Raw genomic sequence first — 22520 nt, 5'->3', positions numbered from 1 at the left:
CGGGGTCCACCAGACTAGTTTCTTCTTGCTTGAGGAAGGAGTCTTGGTTTTATTTGGGATAGCACGGTCCATGCAATCCTGAAGATGCATATAGAGTGCCTTGGTGTAGGATTCCGCATCCTGGATATCATTATCCTTCTGCAAGGGAATAGTGAAGCTTTCCACTTCGGATGCAAGTAGTTTGAAGTTTGCTTTGGAAAGGTTTTTGACTTTGGTTTTTTTGACTGGGGGAGGTGGAGCGGTGAGGATGCCCAGGGTTACCAGTTTGTGGTCGGATCTGACCAAGGAGGGAGTGATAATGGGTGTGGTACAGTGGGCGCCCATATTTGTGATGATTAAATCCAATATGTTGTCCCCTCTAGTGGGGGAACATACTAGTTGTTCAAGGGCATTTGAATTTATAAATTTTAGGAATCGCTGAGCATAGGAGTTGGAACATTGGTAGTTCGCCCAGTCTATACCAGGGTAGTTGAAATCACCCAAGATTATGGTGTTGGGTAGGACCTATATATTTTCCAATGTCTCAAGGAATGCAGAGTGAGCATCTTGGGACATGGTGGGCGATCTATAACCGGCTACAACTTGAAATGTGGTTTTGCCTGCTGATAGTTGCGCATGGATGATCTCTGGGGCATCATGCTGCGCTACTAACCTGGAGATATGGGTATCCTTGATGAATATGGATACACCTCCGCCCTTTGTACTGCGATCCGGTAACTGAGGCCGGAAGGTATGATATGAATTGTAACCTGGCAGTGCTGGGGTGCTCTCTTGAGCCTTGAACCAGTTCTCCGTCACTGCACAAACATTGATTTTCTCCATGCTGAGGAGAGCCTCGAGTGTGTACATTTTGAGGTTGAGACTTCTGGCGTTGAGTAGCATTACCCTTAGTTTTTGGTTACCTGTGCTGGTTACGGTGGTTGGTTTGTCCTTTGAGCCTTGCCTAAAAAAGGCACTATAGGGACGGCAAGAGCCTTGGCCAGTATTCGAAAACCTAGGTGTGACAGGTGCAACCCATCTCTGGCAAAACAGCGAGGCTTGTCTATCATGTCATCCCAGGCAGACAGACACTGGATCCCCTTAGAATGACACCAGAAGCTTAGACAATTGTTGAAATTTATCATTTTGTCTTTGTATTGTGGTATCATTCTAGGTGAAGGTAGTATGCTACTCAAGGTCAGGGTCATACCAGCTTGGGCTACATGATCATTGAGCTCCTCAATGTCTCCTTTCATGTAGTCCAGGGAGGTACGTCTTAGATCATTCACACCAACATGTACAATGACAGCATCATACTTGTACTTGTTCTGGAGTGACCTAAGTGCTTGTGTTATGTGGCGGATCTGAGCACCCGACAGGCAGCTGACACTAACCTTCTCCTTGTTCAGCCTGGTGAGTGGAACATCTGTGTGCCTTACTATAGAGTCTCCTATTACTAGCGTGTTAGGTATGGTGTTTTGCCTTAAGGGCTGTTGTGAGGCACACTGCTGAGGTGAATTATGTATTTTCTGGCTTGTGTTTGGGGGTACAGGTTGCTTGCTTGTCTGCTTTGGAGGGCACTGTTTCTTTTTCAGATTGGTACCTAGTGCCTCCGAATATGTTTTTGTGTATTTATGCGTATGTTTTGCCGGTGCTTGTTTTGTAGATTCATGTGTGACAGGTGGTGTGATGCAAGTGTGTCCCTTATCCTCTTGACTGTCTGTTACAGTCATGGGTTGAGAGCGCTTAGCCTCCAGTCTGGCTCTGTATTTGCATCTCTCACAAGTGTTTGTATCTAGAGGTAAGAGGAGAGGGTTGTCTGTATACATGAGGCAGTTGTGACATTGCCTCAGGATGCCCAATTCCACCAGATGAACTGGAGAGTACACCTGAAGCTGACCTCTGGACATGCTTTGAAGAGTAAATTGAACTTAAGTCCTGTGGACGATCGGGGGTCTTATGCTATATTATAATAGTGCTGTCTAGGAAATTTGGAGAATAATAGTGCTGTCTAGGAGATTAGGACAAGTGCTGATTTCTGTTTTGCAAGTGCTGCAATAAGAGCAGCTGATCTGAAGCACTTGAGTTGAGGCTTGCCTAGTTCTAAGGGAAAATTTACAGCGCAGACTTTGTGGGGCCGGGAATAGTATACCCCAACTAACCGGCGCTGCCCGAAGCTGCTCTGTGCGCAAGACCGCGCAAAAAGAGAGTTGCAGGGTTTTCCCTCTAGATAAGTGAGGAAAGTGAGTACAAGAGCTGTTTTTCTCTAAGCAAATGAGAAAAGTAAGAACAAAAACTGTTTTCCTCTAGGTAATGAGGAAGATAGAGTGCTATAGTAATTAGTAGCTTATTTAGTGCTTAGAAATAAATGCAAGTACTCTGGAAAACTAAAATATTTTCTAAAAGACCAGCCACAATGAAAGGTTTAGATATATTTAATAATAATCAATTCACAGGAAATATAAAAAAAGAAACACAGATGGAAAGACTCAGACAGATAGAGAAAAGCAATACTTTTAACTAATCTTACTATATTTTTCTAAATGACTGAAGAATTACTCTTCCCTAGTTAAGTTACTTACTAAAACAAGGCAATATAAGGTGGGCGAGTGGTCTTGTCAGTTCCGAAACAGAGTGCTGAGTGTCCTCTGTCACATCTCTCAGTAATATCTACATACAATTTCAGTGCTGGCTACAGAATGACATCACATCTGGTCACCTGATTCTGTGGTTCCCACATTACCCCCTGACTAGAACCAGGATCTAGCACAGATGTGTCACAATACACACCTAGGACTTTGTTAAAGCTTATTCCAGCATCTGGAGACTGTAAAACAATTACAACCTTTTCATCCTTCCTGCAGAGACTAACCAGCCATTCTCTGGCACCCTAGGGTAGCAATTAGTTCACCACTAAGGATAATAAGAGCAGGCACCCAGCCTGAACATTGCATCTCTGGCTGCATTCCAACTTGTGAGATAAAATCTTTATGGCCTAAACCAAGTTATTTAATTCCAAGCTATTTTTCATAATGTTAGCTGGGCTGAGCTTAACCCCTTCCCTTCCAGCATCCTCTGTCAGCATATATATATTTCATCAGTTACAATACAGTCTGACATATATTATATTTCTTTTCTGACCAGTAGGACCCACTGTGGCTACATTTTTATCACAAGCAACTTTACAAATACATTTTTAACACAAGCATCTGTACAAATCAGTTTGATATTCAAATGGTATAAAACTCTTTACAAAACTCCAGCTAGTTATGCTGGCATATGTTACATATCCACTGCTCTATACTCTCTGGCATAGCTGACACTACCTCACATCATCACATAGCTCCACCCTTTAAAGACTCAAGCTAGTTTTTCAAGTGACCCTGGAGAAACATTGCTTACAAAAAATGAGCCTGTTTTGGAATACATTAACTCATACCCTGTCTTGTTATCCCATCTGCATTGGCATTGCTGACCCCACTATAGTGCTGTTCCCAGTTTTTTTCAGTGAACATGTTCCCAAACTCCTGTAACACTGCTCGGATGTCTCAAACTTGGGTTGGGGATAGCCACAGGGACATGGCTACCCCCTTCCACTGAGATGTCAGTCTGAGCCTCACTGAGATCAGTCATCAGATCCCCCTCAGACTCCTCCTGCCACTGACTGAATATAACACAAGGGCCTCCCTATCATGGTAAGGCTTCATCATGTTTACGTGGTACAGTTTGTGCCCCTGCCTCTTGCCTAGTAGTTCCACCATGTAGTTAACTTCACTGACCTTCCTTACCACTTTGAAGGGTCCTTCCCAAGCTGCCTGCAGGTTATTGTGTCTGACAGGAATGAGCACCATAACCTGCTGTCCCATAACATGGTCTCAGGCTCAAGTATTCTGATCATATGAGGTCTTTTTCTGCTGTTGGGCTCCTGCCAAGCTCTCCTGGGCCAAGCCCATGAGCTCCTTAAGCCTTTTCCTGAGGTTCAGGACATATGTCACCGGGGACTCCTTGTGGGATTCACACTCACCTTCTCACTCATCACAAGTCAAATCTAAGGGCCCCCATGCCCTATGCCCATATAGCAACTCAAAGGGTAAAATAAATGTTAATTTCTGGGGGTACCTTTCTGTATGCAAACAGCAGATGGGACAAATATTTGTCCCACTCTCTCTTAAACTGGTCTGCAAATGCCATTAGCATGGTCTTCAGTGTAGAATTTAACCTCTCCACAATGTCATTAGTCTGGTAGTGGTAGGGGGTGCTCTTTAGGTGCTTTAAATCACAGTGCTCCCACAGACAAGCCAGCAGGTCTGACATGAAATTGGCACCTCTGTCAGTCAGTATTTCCCTCAGGAATCCTACCCTGTTGAAAATGTCTAACAAAGCATTTGCCAGCTTCTCTGTCTCAATGGAGGACAGAGCCACCACCTCAGAGTATCTAGTAGTATAATCTATTACCACTGGGATATAATTCTTCCCTGTTGAACTTGGGGTATTCAGAGGCCCCACAATATCTATAGCTACTCTCTGTAATGTCTCCTCAATCACAGGCAAAGGCATCAAAGGAGCTTTGACCTTGTCTCCTGTCTTGCCTACTTTTTGGCACTGCTCACAGGTCCTGTAGTACTCTGTTGCATTCCTTGCAATCCCAGGCCAATAAAAGTTCTCCATAATACATCTGTTGGTATGCTTTATGCCAATATGACCGGCAAAAGGAATGTCATGGGCTATGGCTAGAAGTGCCAGACTGTAGGCACTAGGCACTACTAACAGCTGTATTATCTCACCCTCTAGCTCTGCCTCAGGGGTCCACTCTCTATACAGTAACCCTTTCTTCCATTATACAGACTCCCCTTTTTCTTGAGAATCAGGTGCCTCCTTAGCTATCTCCCTCAAGCCTCATAATGTAGGATCCGAGAGCTGAGCCTGTCTCAACTCTACTTTTGTGACCCTTCCCAGCTCCCCTTCCACAGGAACTCTGGTATCTTCTGATAGGGTGCTTCACTGTCAGCATGGGTACTACTAGTCACCTCTGCCCTTCCAGTCACTCTGTCCAAGGGAACATTAGTACCTATCAGCAGCTGTGGCTCATCTCCAGGCTCACTGCTACAGGGTAGCTCCCTCCCTGAAATAGCCACATGACCAGCTCTGGCTTCAGGTGTGGGGTCTGTCTGGTTCTCCCACAGGCTATGAGACCCACACACCTGTCTCCAAGCCTGACTGCATGTAACTGCATGCACACAAGCTACTGCATTATCAAAATTATTCCCTATTAAGACATCTGCAGGGATATCCTCAAGCACACTTATTTTCATGCTTCCTTTTCCACCCTCCCTGTCAAGGTGAATCCTGGCCAAAGGTATTTGGAATGGGGTCCCTCCTAAAGTTGTAACTTGAGTGGACAGCCAAGCAAGTAGTGCTCCTCTCTAACCACTGCAGGCTTCACAATGGTTTCCCATCTACTAACATAGGATACAAACTCCAAAGATAGTTTGATACCCCTGTTGTCTCCAGACAACTTATAACTGGCATGCTGTTATTGCCAATTGCTGTCTCCCCCAGCTTTTGTTCTTCACTTTGCTTCAGTGGACATTTATATGCTACATGGCCCCTCTGGTTATATTTAAAATATCTGAACCTTCATCCTGGCTATGTACCTGAACTAGTGGCTTCCCCTGCTACTGGTGGACTCTGTTGGGGTAGTTTGGGCTGCCCACCATGAGTTCCCTTATATCCATGTGGAGCACTGGGTACCCCCATCTTGTACAGTGGTGCTCTGCTTGCTAGGTAGAGATCTCCTTTTCTGCCCAGCACATCTGTAGAGTTACAGTCCTGGTCTGCCAATCAGATTTTTATGTCCTCAGGCAAAGTGCTAAGGGCTTGTTCTGTCATGCTTAGCTCAGCAATATCATCACATACACTTTCATCTGCTTTATGTCTATGCTCACAAATGTACTTTCTGTAAGCTTCAGGTGTTAACCTAAAACATTTCAGTAAACATTGTTTCAGCCTCGTCATAATTTCGACAATCAGTATCAGACAATGGACAGCCATGGTGGTGCAGTGGTTAGCATTGCCACCTCACAGCAAGAGGTTCTCTGGTTCTATCCTTGGCTGGGGTGCCTTCTGTGTGGAGTCTGCATGTCCTCCCTGTGGTCGCATGGGTTTCCTCTGCGTGCTCCGGTTTCCTCCCACATCCCAAAGACATGCTGTAGGTGGATTGAATACTCTAACTTGGCCCTAGGAGTGAGTGCATACATGTGTATGCCTTCCATGGAAGGTTGGGCACTGGGCTGGCAACTCGACACCATAAAAAACTCCACAGCCAATCATGAGCAGACAGGTGATCCACTGTGGTGACCCCTAACCAAGAAAATCTGAAAGAAGAAGAAGATGTATCAGACAATTTAGAAATAGCAGTTACAGCTTTACCATGGAGAAAGGGGGTCAGGAACTGTACCCATAGCACTTGGTCTATATCATATTGTCTACATATTCTTTCAAATATATGAATTAAACTATCAAAATTATTATCTTCTTTATACTATGGAAGAAATTTACTGACATTTGTTGCTTCTGGGATTTGGTTATTCCCTTCCCCATTGACTCCATGTTCCTGTCAAAGAGTCAGCATGTCCCTCTCATGTAGATGCCGCTTCTCATTTTCTTTGGCCACCAAATACTGCATTCTAGCATTTTCTTCAACCTCCAAACACAGCAGTCTCTCTGCTGATTCTAATTCCATGTATTTGCCTCCAGTTCAAGTCTCTTTAACTCCAGATAGGTTTTTAAATCCTCTGAGGAAAAGGTGGACTGTTCCTGTTTCTGAGGGCTGTACATCCCCATCACCAGACTGGTTGTCCTCCTGGTTGCTGTTCTGCTGCAGCTGTGACAAAGGCTGAAATTTTTTCCTGTTTAGTCAGGCTGACATGCATCAGTCCTTTGGATTTGCACACCTTAGCCAACTGGCTCACTATCAGCTTGCCATAATCCTCTGCTGAAATCCTTGCCTGCTTTAGCTGACTAAACTACACTAACAAAAATAAATAAAGCTGTTGTGAAAAATGACACTCTGTTTGTTTACCTTTTGGCTGCTGAGAGTACACACACCTTTAGTGACAACTGCTTACATGCTACAGAAGTTCAATTAATATCCACACCACTGTTCACCAATAAGTGAGTTCTGCCCTTTAGGCCAGTGATCAAGGAGCCTCAATCCTCACCACTGACACTGGTGGTGAATGTTCACTTAGAACAAAAATAGATACACACTGTATTTTCAGATGCAGATCTCTGCACCAAGCACAATTTCACTTAAGAGCACACATGGAGCACACTCCAGTCCTGGGGCTGGGCTTTCTCTCCAGGCCCCAAATAAGATCCCACCTTTCTGTCTGCAGAAATCAGTCCTCTATGTCCCTGTTCCAAGTAGATGACACACACACACACACACACACACACACACTCTTTGAGGTTTGATTTTCACACACACACACACACACACACACACACACACACACACACACACACACACACACACACACACACACACACACACACACACACACCTGGGAAAGCTAGCACAGACAAATGCTATGCCACCTCTACCCAGACTATAAGGTAGATTCACTGCCACCAGCCAGCTACTTTAAGACTCTTACCAGGGTACCCAATCACTCTTAGTTAACTTACAAATGGTAGTGTTAACCAGTCAGCAAACAGCAAAACTTTCAGGAGTGTGATGCCACAGTACCAAGTACTCTAAAAAGTTAAAATATTTTCTAAAAGACCAGCCAATGAAATGTTTAGATGTAGTTAATAATAAATAATATATAAAAAAGAGAATTCTGAGTATCTATTTACAATAAACACCAGAGTTTCAATTCACAGGAAATATAAAAAGTAACACAGATGGAAAGACTCAGACAGACAGAAATACAATACTTTTAGCTAATCTGACTATATTTTCCTACCTGACCGAGGAATTACTGTTCCCTAGTTAAGTTACTTACTAAAGCAAGGCAAGATGAAGTGGGTGAGTGGTCTTTTCAATTCTGTAACATAGTACTGAGGGTCTTCTGTCACATCTCTCACTGGTATCTAAATACAATTTCAGTGCTGGCTACAGAATTACATCTCATCTGGTCACCTAATTCTATGGTTCCCACACTACCCCCTGATTAGAAGCTGAGCCAGGATCTAGCACAGATGTGTCACAATACATACCTAGGATTTTGCTAAAGCTTATTTCAGAAACTGTAGACTGTAAAACAATTCAAACTCTTTCAGCTTTCCTGCAGAGACTAACCAGCTATTCTCTGGCACACCAAGTTGACAATTAGTTCATCACTAAGGATGATAAGAGCAGGATTCCCAGACTGAACATTGCATCTCTGGCTGCATTCAGAACTGTGAGATACAATCTTTATGTCCTAAGCCAAACATTTAATTTCAAGCTATTTTTAAGGTTAACTGGCCTGAGCTTAACCTCTCCCATTCCCTTCCCTCCAGCATCCTCTGTTAACATATATACATTTTATCAGTTACAATACAATCTGACATACATGTATATATCTTTTCTGTCCAGCAGGACCCACTGTGGAGACATTTTAACACAAGCAATTTTGCAAATGCATTTTTAACACAAGCATCTGTACAAATCAGTTTGACATTCAAATAACATAAATTTATTTACAAAATGCCAGCTAGTTATGCTGGCATATGTTACACATGCACTGTGCTACTCTCTGTGGCACAACTAACACTACCTCACATAATCACAGCGCCATTTGCATTTTCAGAAAAAAAAATCCTGTTTCTGAGAGACTTACAAAGAGCCCATTGAGTAAATATGGAATTCAGAAATTGACTGTTAAGTTAAGAAATAAACTATTTTAGGGAGATTTATGTGTTAAAGGCAATAAATTGTTTAATTCAATAATGTGATCAATATATACAATTACATGGGAGCTTCAAGATACATATTTCATCCTAAAGCTTAGTATTTTTGTAGGCTCTCGAAACATTTAATGAAAAAAATTGTCCTATAAGATAATGTGAGCATTGAAGAGAGGGGGAACACAATAAAGAAAATTACAGCATATTCTGTACCAGATATGGTGGTTATGAATATACCTGGTTTGATTGTGTAGGGGCCAATGAGAAGAAGAATTCATGCAAGCAGATATAATAGATGGAGTATGACAAATAAACATGGTTTAGAGATGTGGTGGCACCCTTTTATTAATGAATGCACACTTTGAAAAGAAAGATGTTCATGATGATGTTACTTTCAGTACTGCTCAAGTTGCTGAATTGCAAAATAAATCTGAGATGTTGGGGATAGAAAAACAGGGTAAAGGAAGAGTAAGAAGCAGTATGAAAAAATGCATTAATGGTTTAAAAATAACTATCATGAAAAGAAAGCAAGAAATCTTTAAAAGAGACCTAAATCAAGAAATTAAATAACTAACTACCTGTATCATTAAATGTGATTGGAATTACGTAATCTGAGAGAATGTTAGTCATATTAAGATAGTATATGCAAGGTAAGTATCAGGAAAAAAAAGCACAGTTTAAAACTTTGAAAAGAGAAGTCAAACAAGAAAATGAATAATGAAATGCTTGTATCATTAAATGTGATCAGAATTAAGTCATCTTTGAGAATGTTAGTTGTATTAAGATGGTATATGTCACTATTATGTGATATTTTTTGTTTGGTTGAGATGAGATTCATAAATTAAGCACAAAGAAAGTTGTTTGAAAAGCAATATGTAAAATAAGTGTGGTTTGTTAATTAGATGAAAAAGAATGTTCAGAGTTAGCTGTTCTGTTAAAGAAAACTAAATTTAAGTTTGGCAAGTATTGTAGCTGTGCATCCATGAAGGTGCCACTTATTATGCGTCTATATTATCTTATCGAAGTTTCAGAATATCGAATCTGATATGATGGAAAGAGGTTCTTATTGCCTCCAAATATTCTGCCCATGAGCATTTATAGTCCTGGGTACATCAAGTAATAGCTTAGAGTTCTGCATTGTCTTGCAAGATGGCAGACATAATAATAGTTTCTAGATGTCTGCAGGTACTGGTACATATCAGTTTGTAAGTCATTCTGACGTACTGCTTTAAAAGTAAATGCCACAGGTTGGTCAAGTGGAAAGTTACAGGAAAAAACAACAATACTGATATCTGTCCTGCTTTGTAGGGAGTATGACCTAATGATATCTGTCCTGCTTTGTAGGGAGTATGGACAAATTCTGAAACTAGAGGCAATTTTATCGTAATGACGTTTGCCTAAGGAACCATAGTACAATGTATCTACAAAACATTATACATAGGAGTGGTATTCTGACTATTCCTTTTCTGATAGCTTGCATTCGCTAATGTTTTACCCTATGAAACAGATCCATTTTGTGGATTTTAGAGGTGACATTTTTACCTGATCATCTCTGCTAATCTAGTTGAACCCTGTTACTCATAAGTGGGCCTCACCTAGACTTATTTAGTTTGTTTTGGTGACTTTAACTAATGCTTTTGACTTAGCATAATTTGTTCCTTGATATGTTTATCAGCATAAACAGGAACACAGCAGCATACAGAGTACATACAACTGAACAGTCAGTTTAAACCACATTAATTCCTATCCTACAATCTTAATTCCCTGTATAAATGTGTACAGCATTTCAGAAAGTCTTCAGATGTAGATGGCTGTTAATAAATATATTAAAGCAAAGACAAAAGAAAATTAAAATTGTTTGTGTCTTTCTGGAGGTAGGTAAAGTGCTACATTAATCAGTAAGGTTTATATCCTAATTGCTGGTAATGTTGTGGACTGAAATTGCTTTCGGTGATACCAATTCCAAAGTTGAATCATTTTCTTCTTGTCATCTATGCCAATCGCACTCAGGTATTAATTTGCAGCGCAGAGTTAGAAGTTAATACTTGTTGGACACAGAGCTGTATTCATGATATGCATGTTTGGAGAAAAGTTAGCAGTGTTCCTGTAAGGACAGACAACTCTTTTTAAATGGGGCCAGAGTTGGGGAGAATGCACAGATGGGGATTTAACGTGGCTTTCTTTCTTCTCTCTAATCTTTTGATAGGCAACAGAGTATAAAGTGGGATGTGTCTATGAAGGAAATATCTTTTCTTGGCAAGGCTCTTGTTGACATTTTAAGCACAGTCTCTGATTTCTGATACTTCAGTGAAGGGGAAGCGTTCCTTCTGTGTAGTGCAAATGAATATATCTTTGCTTTTCAGGAACACACTTTGACTAGCCAGTATTTTACTTTGTTCATTATTTCACTCTTCAGGATGTTTCTTTTAAGGTTTAAACATGGAAATGTTCAGATAAGGACTCTCCTATGCATACTTTAGGCTGATTAGTTTATGCTGTTCAGTACATGGCAGGTATGTATATGAGATCCCAGTTTCTGCAATGCAATACTCGTTTAGTTCTAAAATAAAAGGCTTTGCCTGCAGTGAGTTTTCCATTACCATATCCCAAAAGATATAGTAGTCATGTATTGTGGTCAAGAGAATTTTATTTGTACATTTATTTGTAACAGTTTGCATCCTAAAATGTGGTTAAAACCAGATATATATTTAATATAACCACAAAAATTTAGTTTGACTTTTTCAGTATTTTTTCTGACAGTTTTATATTCAATAATGTTCCTTTAGTTTAGACATTCTAATTATTTTGTTTTTTCCATCTCTTACATGAGCAATCTTAATCTTTAAAAGTGCATGTTTTACAGCAACAGAAGGTTACTAGACATCCAGTTCAGGACACCATAGAGATGGCTATCTCAAATTCTATAGAACAGTATGTGGTTAAATGAGTTCTAAGAGATAATATGTGGAAATGGAGACTGAGGGTATTAAACCATGGACTGTAGAAAGCAGCTGATTAACAGCATAGTGCCTTAGTCCACTAAGCCAACTGCCAGACCAATCAAATAATAGTACCATAGCAGTGTCACCAAACAGAATATCTATGAGGTTCATGAAAGAAGGTGTATTACATCATCTTTAAGGAAACATGCACATAGTTTAGTAAGTCCAAGACTGCAGGGTATATCACCAGTAAGCTGGTGTTAAAGGCACACATATGTAGCTATACATGTATTCAAAAACAAGCACAGCATTTAGTAAAAAAAAAAAAAATATGACCATGTAGCCCTCATAGGGACTGACATTTAAAGCATATTGTCCAAATAATACAGTAATACTAGATGAAATCTGTAGAATGACCACAGTCAGCAGCTGTGCATCGTGTTATGGTTATGATGACTGTGGTTAGAGGAACAGAAAGGAGTGGCACTAGAAAGTTTTTAAGTTAATGTGTGTAAGCAAAACTGCAGGTATGATGCTCTGTTTGAAAGCACAGAATATAAGTAGCATAAACATGAAGCAGAGGCCATTAGTGCACCATTAGGGCATTATTACTGCAGTGCTTTGATGCCTGACAGGGTACCCTTACACACTGAAAGACATCAGAAGAGATGTGGCGATGGGCAGAGCCTAGCTGGCCAACTGAGAGCAGTGAATTTTGAGAGCTCAATAAACTAGTATAATAATATAGGAAAATGTTAATTATTTTCAAGTTTAAAACATCAGAAATCTATAGATAAACTACTAAACTACATAAATATCAATTTTGGTGGAGATATACAAAAATTTTCTTGTCAAGTAACTTAGAGATATATTGAGTCACTGAATATGAACAACTCAAGGAATTCTCATCCAGATGATGCTTTGAAAAAAGAACTGCAATTGATGACATCTACCTTACAGGAATTATCTTTGAAGATGGATGGCTTTAAAAATGACTTAGAAATTTTCAAATTAAAGTCTCAAAAACAGACTGATACTTTTAAGGAACTATTACAGCAACACCATACAAAAATAACAAATATAGAAACTTCTCTAAATGACATTGAAGGGAGACCCAAAGAGGAAGAATTTCAAAAAGAATTTCTGCTTAAACAGAATACATGGCTGCTTAATAAAATAGATGACTTAGAAAACAGGGAAAGGAGAAACAACATAAGGATCTTTGGTCTGCCTGAAAACACTGAAGGTGAAGGCATCATTTCATTCTTAACAACCTGAATTCCTGAATTTTTAGACTTGAAAGAGGGACTTTCATTTGGAATTGAAAGGGCGCATAGAGCACTGAGGGAACCTGTTTCTCACTCAACAAATACTCCACTTAGATCCATAGTTATAACATTTCTTTCATTTCTGGACAAGGAACTAATATTAAAATCTGCTTGGAGAAAATCACCCCTAAAATACAATCAAAGCCTGATAAGGTTTGACAATGATTATTCTTCCAGAATACTAGAGCAAAGGAAAAAAGTCTGGGCAATAATAAAACTGTTAACACAAAGCAACATTAAAGCACAGCTGGTCTTTCCAGCCAAGATAAAAATAATTTTTGCCAATGATGAGAACCTTTAATGACTTACAAGAAGCTACTATACTCATCAAAAACAGCAACATAGTGTCTGTCCCAGAAGAAATGGAATGGATGGCCCCTACTTTTAAAAGAATAAAAGAAACAAATCCTTGGACTGATGCTAGAAAGAAGAAACAAACAAACAAACAAAAAAAAAATGATTCCAAGATAGCTGTCCAAAAAAAATAAATAAATAACTCTTACATCTACATCTCTCAAAGTATCAACTGATAGGTACATCACTTGTCATCTGTTTTTATTTTAAAAAAGGAGGGTTTCTTAAACATCTGAGAAGCAGTAATGATTTATTCAGAATGTTCAATGTCCAATAATTCTTCACAAATAAAGGTAGGTCAAGATGGGTTACTATTTACATTATATATAAGCCAAACAAAGCAACATATAATACAAACATAGAAGTTTCTATTCCCCTACTTGAACTCATTGAATACTTATCTTGTTCATTTTTCATTGATTTTGCTTATAATAATTTAAGTAATTAATTAATTAACTAATTCAACAAGGTGCCATTCATCAGAGTTCAGACTCAAATGTAACAAATTAACATCATATATAATAGCAGTAACAGTAGAGTGTTTTGAAAAAAAATGCTGTCATGGAGACTAATGCCTTCTTCAGTTAAAGTATGATTTAGAAATGTCATGTATATCCTGGTTAAATAATAGTAGCAAGCTATTAGTACAAATGTCATTATTATTCTGTCTAAATATAGTTAATATCAGCTATGGCAGGTATCACAGCTATGAGTGCTGTTTGAGCAATCCTGATATGGTGTGCGTGGATGCAGCTGTGGCTGGCTGCTAGTACAAATGTCATTATTATTCTGTAAAAACATAGCTAATATCAATTATGGCAGGTATCATAGCTTTGAGTGCTGTTTGATTAAACCTGACATGGTGTGTGTGGATGCAGCTGTGTCTGGCAACTGTTGTATGTTACCATTTTCATCTCCGGGAAGCTGTGGGTTGTAACTTGTGATCAAGGTTTATTGATGCTTGTGTATTAGAAAGTGACATTTGGTATTTTAGGCTGGATCCACGGTAAGGGGGTGGATGAAACTGTGATTTTTCATATTTTGGAAGAGAATAGTTTGTTTATACATATGCTGAGTGAGAGGTGGGAAGGCTGGAAGAATGTGTTATCACTTGTTGTGGTGGCTTGATGGGAGTCTTTTTTTTTTATCTGTCTGCTCTCCGTTCCTTTCCTGGCTGCTGCTTCACTGAAAGGGAAGGAATTTAGGCTTGATGTTGCAGTGAAGTGAAGCTTTGCTTCAGGTGCATTGCAAGCCTCTGGTATGCAGTAAACTGACACACTAACAGAAACAGACACTTCCAGGTTGCTATGGTAACAGAGACAGAGTGACAATAATGCTCTGAGGAGCCTCAGAGATGAATTTCAGCAATAAAGTTTTTGGTTTAAAAAAAAAAAAAAAATATATATATATATATATATATATATATATATATATATATATATATATAGTAAAAGGGCTGTTTTAAACCACATGCGCACATATTGATGATCTCCAAACACTTCATTTAGCTCATTAAGTTGATTCTTGATAAAAAAAAATAAATAAATAAGTGTAATTTTATATTTAAAATGTATTTTGTCCAAACACATTAAGGACTTACATAAGAGTGGAAGTCTGAGCTATTGTGAAAGACTAAGAGCACTTGGTCTTGTGCAGTACCCTTTGCAGTAGTCTGGGAGGTGAGCTTGCTCAGACGTGTTGGGCATATGGGGACAGCTGATTTTAGGGGTGTTTGGAGTTGCTGGGAAGTACTAGAGAATCATCAGATTTCCTTCATGGAAATATCTGTGGGAATGGAAGGTGTGTTGAGTGGTTCACTGGCAGAGTGGCCACTGCATGGAACAGGCTGGTAAAATGGAACAGGACAAACATTGGTTTGGATATTTTAAGAACAGCCTGGAAACACACCACATGAACTAGTGAATGGTATTCTGGCAAAACTGGATGGGCATTGTTGCCCATGCTTGAAGTACTGATATGTGTGTATGTAAGGATGGAAATATACTTATAACATAAGAAATCAGAGAAGGGTCTCATAATTTAAAGTCTATGGACTGTATAAACATTCTTGGAAGGAGCTAATAATAAGAATAAACATTACAGCTTGTGGTGTCTCAAATAACTAAGCAACAGCCAAAAAAAAAAACAAAAAAAAACACACACAATAGTTATGTAATGTATGATTTTAGTAAATCTAGACATAAAATATATAATCCTCATATAAGATGAAGCAGTCTGCTGAATTTAGATATTAAAGACAGGATTTAATAACATGGGCTTATGTATAATAACACTACTGTCTTAACTTGTAATAAATGACATACACTATATTGAATATTAAGGGGAAGCATGATGATTTTCTTATATAAGTAAATATGCATAACAAGTCATGTAATTGCTTTAACTTAAATTGTAGTTTTTGTAACCCATCTTGACGATATATAATACTTAAGCAGTTACCAAGGTAACTAATATTTTATACATGACATCAAACTGACAAAGTTGTTCAAGAGAAACAATAGAAGCCTGAATTTGAAATGCCACAGAATGTAAGAATCAATGCTGAAATTCTCATTGTCAAACTAAAAATTAACAGCAACAAAAGTATAAACATAGTCTGTGGCTATATTCCCCCAGGGAAGAACACAGAAGCCCTTGAACACCTCTTAAACTGGCTATCCCTTACCCATCCACAAGAAACCATCATAATAGGAGATTTCAACATTGACTGGAACACCTGTTCCACTGAAAGCCCCACAACCCATGTAAACTTACATGGGTTTATTCAGACCATATCCCTTCCCACTAGGATAGATAAACACAACCAAAAAGATAGTACTCTTGACTGGATACTCATTAACCACCCGCCACAGTACTACATATCTGGCACTTTACCTGATGACCACAATGACCATTACCTCACCTATATAATCAAGTTTAAGGTAAACTACCCCCAAACCCCCACATACAGGACTTTTAGATGCCATAGGAACTTTAACCTTAATGAATTCAGTAACGAACTTACAGCCTGCAATTGGTCAGCACTAAAGTATCTCCCCATAGATGATGCAGTCTTATACTTTAATGCTAAATTCCTTACTGTCCTCAATTCCCATGCTCCCACTCGTACCATTAGAGCCAGAGATAATATTGCGCCATGGATCACCAAAGACACCAAAGAAAAAAATCATACTAAGAAATAAGGAGTGGGCCACCTACCGAACAACAAAAAACCCCAAAGATCAACTTAAATTCAGACAACTAAGAAATGACACCAAAAAATCTATAGCCTTAGACAAAAAGAGCTATTACTTCCACCTACAACAAACCCACCAAAATAGACCTCAAAAGTTCTGGGCTGTACTCAACAAACTCCTACGCCCAGGCCAAACTAACACCCCACCCCCCATATCTGCCAATGATAAATCCCCTGAAATTATAGCTAACACCTTTAACACATTTTTCACAGAGACTATACAATCTCTGTCCAGCAAACTCACTCCTAATGACCCTAATCCATGCTTAGCCCCTACTAACAACCAAACACAGTTTAGCTTCCAACCCATACCTACACATATAATAGCCACCCTACTTAAGAAACTGAGACCCACAACTCTAGCAGCTGATCTACTCCCTGCAGACTACTTACAAAAGGCTGCAGATGCTATAGCATACCCAGTTTCTATATTGATTAACCGGACATTATCTGAAGCCACCGTACCCACAAATCTCCCACGTTATACCTCTCCACAAGTGAGGCAATTCTACCGAACTGTCAAACTACAGGTCCATTGCTATATTATCTCCTCTAACTAAAATCATGGAGAAATGCATACACATGCAACTTATGCAATATCTCACCCAAAACAAACTTCTGTCCAGTACGCAACACGGTTTCAGGCCAAATCATAGTACCACCTCAGCCCTCCTGTCATTCTCAAATGTCATAAACCATAACTGGAACAACAATAAACTATCCTCAGCACTATTTCTCAATCTATCCAAAGCCTTTGACATGGTAGACCTTAAAATACTTATGAAAACCTTAAAGTCATTTGCTTTAAACAATCAGGCACTCCAGTGGTTTGAATCTTATCTAAATGGTAGGCAGCAGGCAGTGCTTTGGCAAACCAAACTATCATCCAGCCTCCCCATCACACTAGGTGTCCCCCAGGGCTCCATATTAGGAGCTCTTCTTTTCTCTCTGTTTACCAATGATCTCCATTCAGCCATCCCAGAGGCCACCTATATACAATATGCAGATGACTCCACTCTAATTTGCTCCACAATCTGACCTGCTAACCTACTTACCTTAACCCAGAACACCTTCAACACAGTTGAAAACTGGTTCTCAAACCAATGCCTAATCCTAAACCCCAACAAAACCAAGCTGCTTATATTCTCCCCCACAAGTAGTTCCCCAACAACACCATTGAACATAACAGCAAGCAATGGCACAATCATCTCCCCAGAAGCCCAAACTGAACTATTAGGCATTATAGTAGACAACAACTTCAGGTTTGACAAACACATAAATCAAACCATAAAAACAGTCCATAAAAAACTGGGGTCAATATATAGGATCAACTCTTTCCTTACTCCACAAGCCAGAGCTGCTATTGCCAGATCCCAACTACTATCTACCCTTCTCTATGCCTCACCTCTCTTCTCCAACCTGAACAAATCAGATATGAATAAGCTAACAACCTGCTATAACCAGATTGCCAGATTTGCTGCCGGCATTCCATACCGGACCCACCACTGCATCAATCTAAACCTCTTAGGATGGATAGAACTTCCCAACTTACCACAGTTCAATCAACTCATAGTAACACGTAAAGTCCTTAACTGCCCAGAACAAAACCCAGCATTAAAAAACATAATCACCCCCTACAACACCAATCGCCCACTCCGATCCTCCTCTAGATTACTGGTTCAAATGGTTAAAGCAAACCACTCTGCTGGTGACTCACTATTTGCCAGCTCTGTTGGTAAAACATGGAACTGTCTACCAACAGACCTGACATCACAATCATTATTAGCCATATTCAAAAACAAACTAATGAAACACCTCAAATCACACTGGTTATGCCCATGCTCCAGACCCGACTAGTTTTTTTTTCTCTTTTCATCCCTACTCCAAGTCCCATCCTAAGCATACTAGTTTCATACAAAATAGGTCTAGCCTTTCCCCAATTGTAGTGAGTATGGTCCTATAACAGGAAACAAACCTCAATTATCTGCTTTAGCCAGATTGTCAACACACAAACATTCCTAGCCAGAATTTGTACCTGATCTAGTCTGAATATGTCATGTAATGTACCCTCTGCAAGCAATGCAACTACTGTATGTATATATCTACTGTATATATGCTCTTCTGTAACTAACATTGTTACTGATGTGCTCATGAATGTATGCAACTTTTTTCTAAAAGCATCTTTATGTTTGTCATTGTCATGCTTGGAGCTTTTCTCCCTGGGCCTCCACTGAAAATGGACATATATCCAGTCGGACTATCCTGGTCAACAAATGTAAAATAAATAAATAAATAAATCTAAAAACTTTCAGTATATGCCATAAAATGGCAATTTATGAATATGGAAAGGGAATTTGTAATCATTAATCACAATAATTGAATTTGTTGTTTTTAACCTATAATTTCACTCATTTTATAATAAGACATGACAGATATGAACATCCTTATGTGTAGGAAATGAGGGGAAAAGGGATGCACTGATAATTAAAATACACTAACTTTCATCAATGTTCACATAAAACAAACTTGATGCATTAAGTAAGTAAGCAACAAACAACATGATTACTTAAATGCTGGCAAACAATGAAATATAACTTCTGATATATTCAGTAAAATACATTGTATTATAAACATTATGTATAAATATTATTACCATCTATTATATTAAGTAATAAGTTTTGAAAGACTTCATCAATAAGGGTGAATATGTTAAATAACTGTGTGCTATAATCTTTTACTGAGGTTTTATATATGATACATCCTACTTTACTATGATTGAATTACTTGTCATCTATCTTTCATGTAAATATTAATTGCTTATACAAAAAGTAGACATTTATATTTTATAAGAATTCTGTCTAATCTACAATAGTACTATAGCTGTTCAAAATAATATAAATATTGTTTATTCCTATTACAAATATTCTCCATATAATAATTCAATTTATGGAGCTCAGATGTCCTGGATTGTCAAGGTATGAGTGATAATCTGATGGATTTAGGTTTATCCATCAGATTAGGAATGATTTTCATTCCATTGCTAGTGCTGATCTTAGTTTTGTTAACATTTATTAATTTAAATTTATTTAAAAAAAACATTTTTAGCATGCCTGACCAAAACATTACTTTATTATTAGACACTCAAAGTATAAAACTGATAATTTCCTTTAAAAGTTCAAACATATACTTTATATTTATCAGAGGAAAATGTTTAATAGTCACAATAAAACAAAAAATACACAGTCTAACCTAAGATGAATTTAACTTTATTATCTTTAAATACCAATGGCTTAAACAATCCTAGCAAGAGAGATCAAATCTACTGAAATATTTAAAACTGAACAAAGCACAAACTGTCTTCCGTCAAGAAACTCATTTCAAAACAAATGACAATTACAAATGGAATCCTAAGGAATATATGATATTTGCGCAATCCACTTATAAGACAAAGACAAAAGGGGTAACAATTTTATGGAAAACAAATCTGATTAACCCAGAAATCATTAATAAGTATGAAGATAAAGAAGGCCTTATGGCATTAGTAATAGTTAAATATAATAACAGAATATGGACCCTAGCCAATCTATACTGGTTCCCAGGCATTGGAACAGGAACTGTTAAAAAACACTTGGATTTCATTTCTAATGATTATAAAGGTAACTTAAGATTAGGAAGAGATTTTAACTGTATATTTGATATTTCTGAAACTACAAATAAAAGACACATGTGTACATCTTCTGTATCAAAACCTTTAAACAAGTGGGTAGAATCATTTCATCACAGATTTGGTACCCAAACTAGAATAGATAAAAAATTGCTGCCCATGACTTACACTCTAAAATCACTAATTTCTCAATCATTCCCTGCCCCTTTTCAGACCACAATTCATTGATACTAAAACTTCAAAATTGGTACAAACCATTAGTCTTTAACTCCAGAATTCCAGCATATATAACTAAAATTAAAGAGTTCATACCCTGGTTATTATCTGAATTACAGTTCTTCTTAGATATTAATTACACCACAGAGATAAATAAAATAATGATATGGGACTCATTAAAAGCTTACATATATGGTAAAACCCTAACTTGGTATAAAAAAAATCAGAGAATGGGATTCTGAATTATTAGCTCTACTATCCAAACTTTTGTCAATAAAAGCTGAAAAAAAATCAAAATCATTTGGAGATGAAAAAGAAAGTAGAAATATTAAACAATAAATGCAATGGAATTCTAACACATAAAACTAGTTTTTCTTTAGAAAAACTAAAAATCAATACCTTGGCCACTTCTCCCAAATATCTACATAATTTATCCACAATAATCAAAATACATTCAAAAGCTAATAACAATAAAAGTATCTTCCATGAAAAGATAGGGAAAAATGTCTCGGATATAGGTGACATTCTTGATGCCTATAGAAATCACTATATAGAACACTTCCAATTAAATCTAGATGAAAAATGTTTTAATATAAAAAAAAAATACCAGAAAAATTAAAACTAGATCTGCAATTGTCCATATCCTACAAAGAAATTACAGATGCAATTAAAGAAGGTAAAATAATAAAGCTCCAGGTATAGATGGCATAATTGTGGAAATATATAAAATTCTTCCTTCAAAGATACTATCCCTCTTCCATAAAACTCTATTAGAAATTCAGTCACAAGCTTTAATATCACCATCTTGGAGATATTCTTTAATCACACCAATCCTAAAGGAAAACAAATCCCCAAACCTCTGTACCTCATATAGACCTATATCATTATTAAATAATGACTATAAGATATTTATGACAATATTAACTAACAGAATGAAAATACCACTATCCAAAACAATAAATAATGATCAAACTGGATTTATATATCATAGACACACACATGACAATATTAAAAGGATAATTTCTCTTATAGATTATGTTAATAAATAAAATAAACACACATAATTGGCTTAGATATAGAGAAAGCCTTTGATTCCCTAAATTGGGAGTATTTATTCAAAATCCTAATGCTATTTGAATTTCCTGCATCCTTTTTTCATCTCCTAAAGAATATATATACAAATAATTTAGCGTATGTCAAGTTAGGTCATTTTACCTCTGAATCTATACATATAACAAAAGGCACTAAACAAGGATGTCCCATGTCACAATTCTATCTCCTCTGGCTATTGAAATATTGGCAGATTCAATTCATAACAATATAAAAATCAAAGGAATAGATGTTTATGAACAACAGTTTCAGTGGTGCAACATGTAGCGCACTTGCCTTTGGTGCATAAGGTTGTGGGTTCTATTTCTATGCCAAGAAGAAGAAGATAAAGTAATGCTATTGGCTGATGACATATTACTAACATTATATAATACAAAAGAGACATTAGAAGAATTAGATATATTAATTGACAAATTTCACATGACATCAGGACTCGATTTCAATAAAAATCTAAATTTTTATTTTTAAATAAGAAAAGAACCTTAAAATATCTAGGAATTGAGTTATGCAAGAATAATAATGAATTAGTCTCAAAATACTACAATAATATCATCAATACAATTAAAATCTCTGTGGAAAAATGGAACAAAATAATATTAATATTTGAAGATAGACTAAAATTAATAAAAATGGTTTTACTGCCCAAGATCCTATATATATCCTTGGCAATACAACTGTTACCAGAAAGGAATATACTTAAAGAAATAAATTCATGCTTAATAAAATTTTTATGGTTTCCCAAAAGAAACAGAATAGCTTTAATATATCATATCAGA

Source organism: Protopterus annectens, chromosome 2.part0, assembly GCF_019279795.1.
Source record: "Protopterus annectens isolate FY-2018-M chromosome 2.part0, PAN1.0, whole genome shotgun sequence".
Lineage (NCBI taxonomy): Eukaryota > Metazoa > Chordata > Ceratodontiformes > Protopteridae > Protopterus > Protopterus annectens.
Note: the sequence above shows the minus strand (reverse complement) of the source record.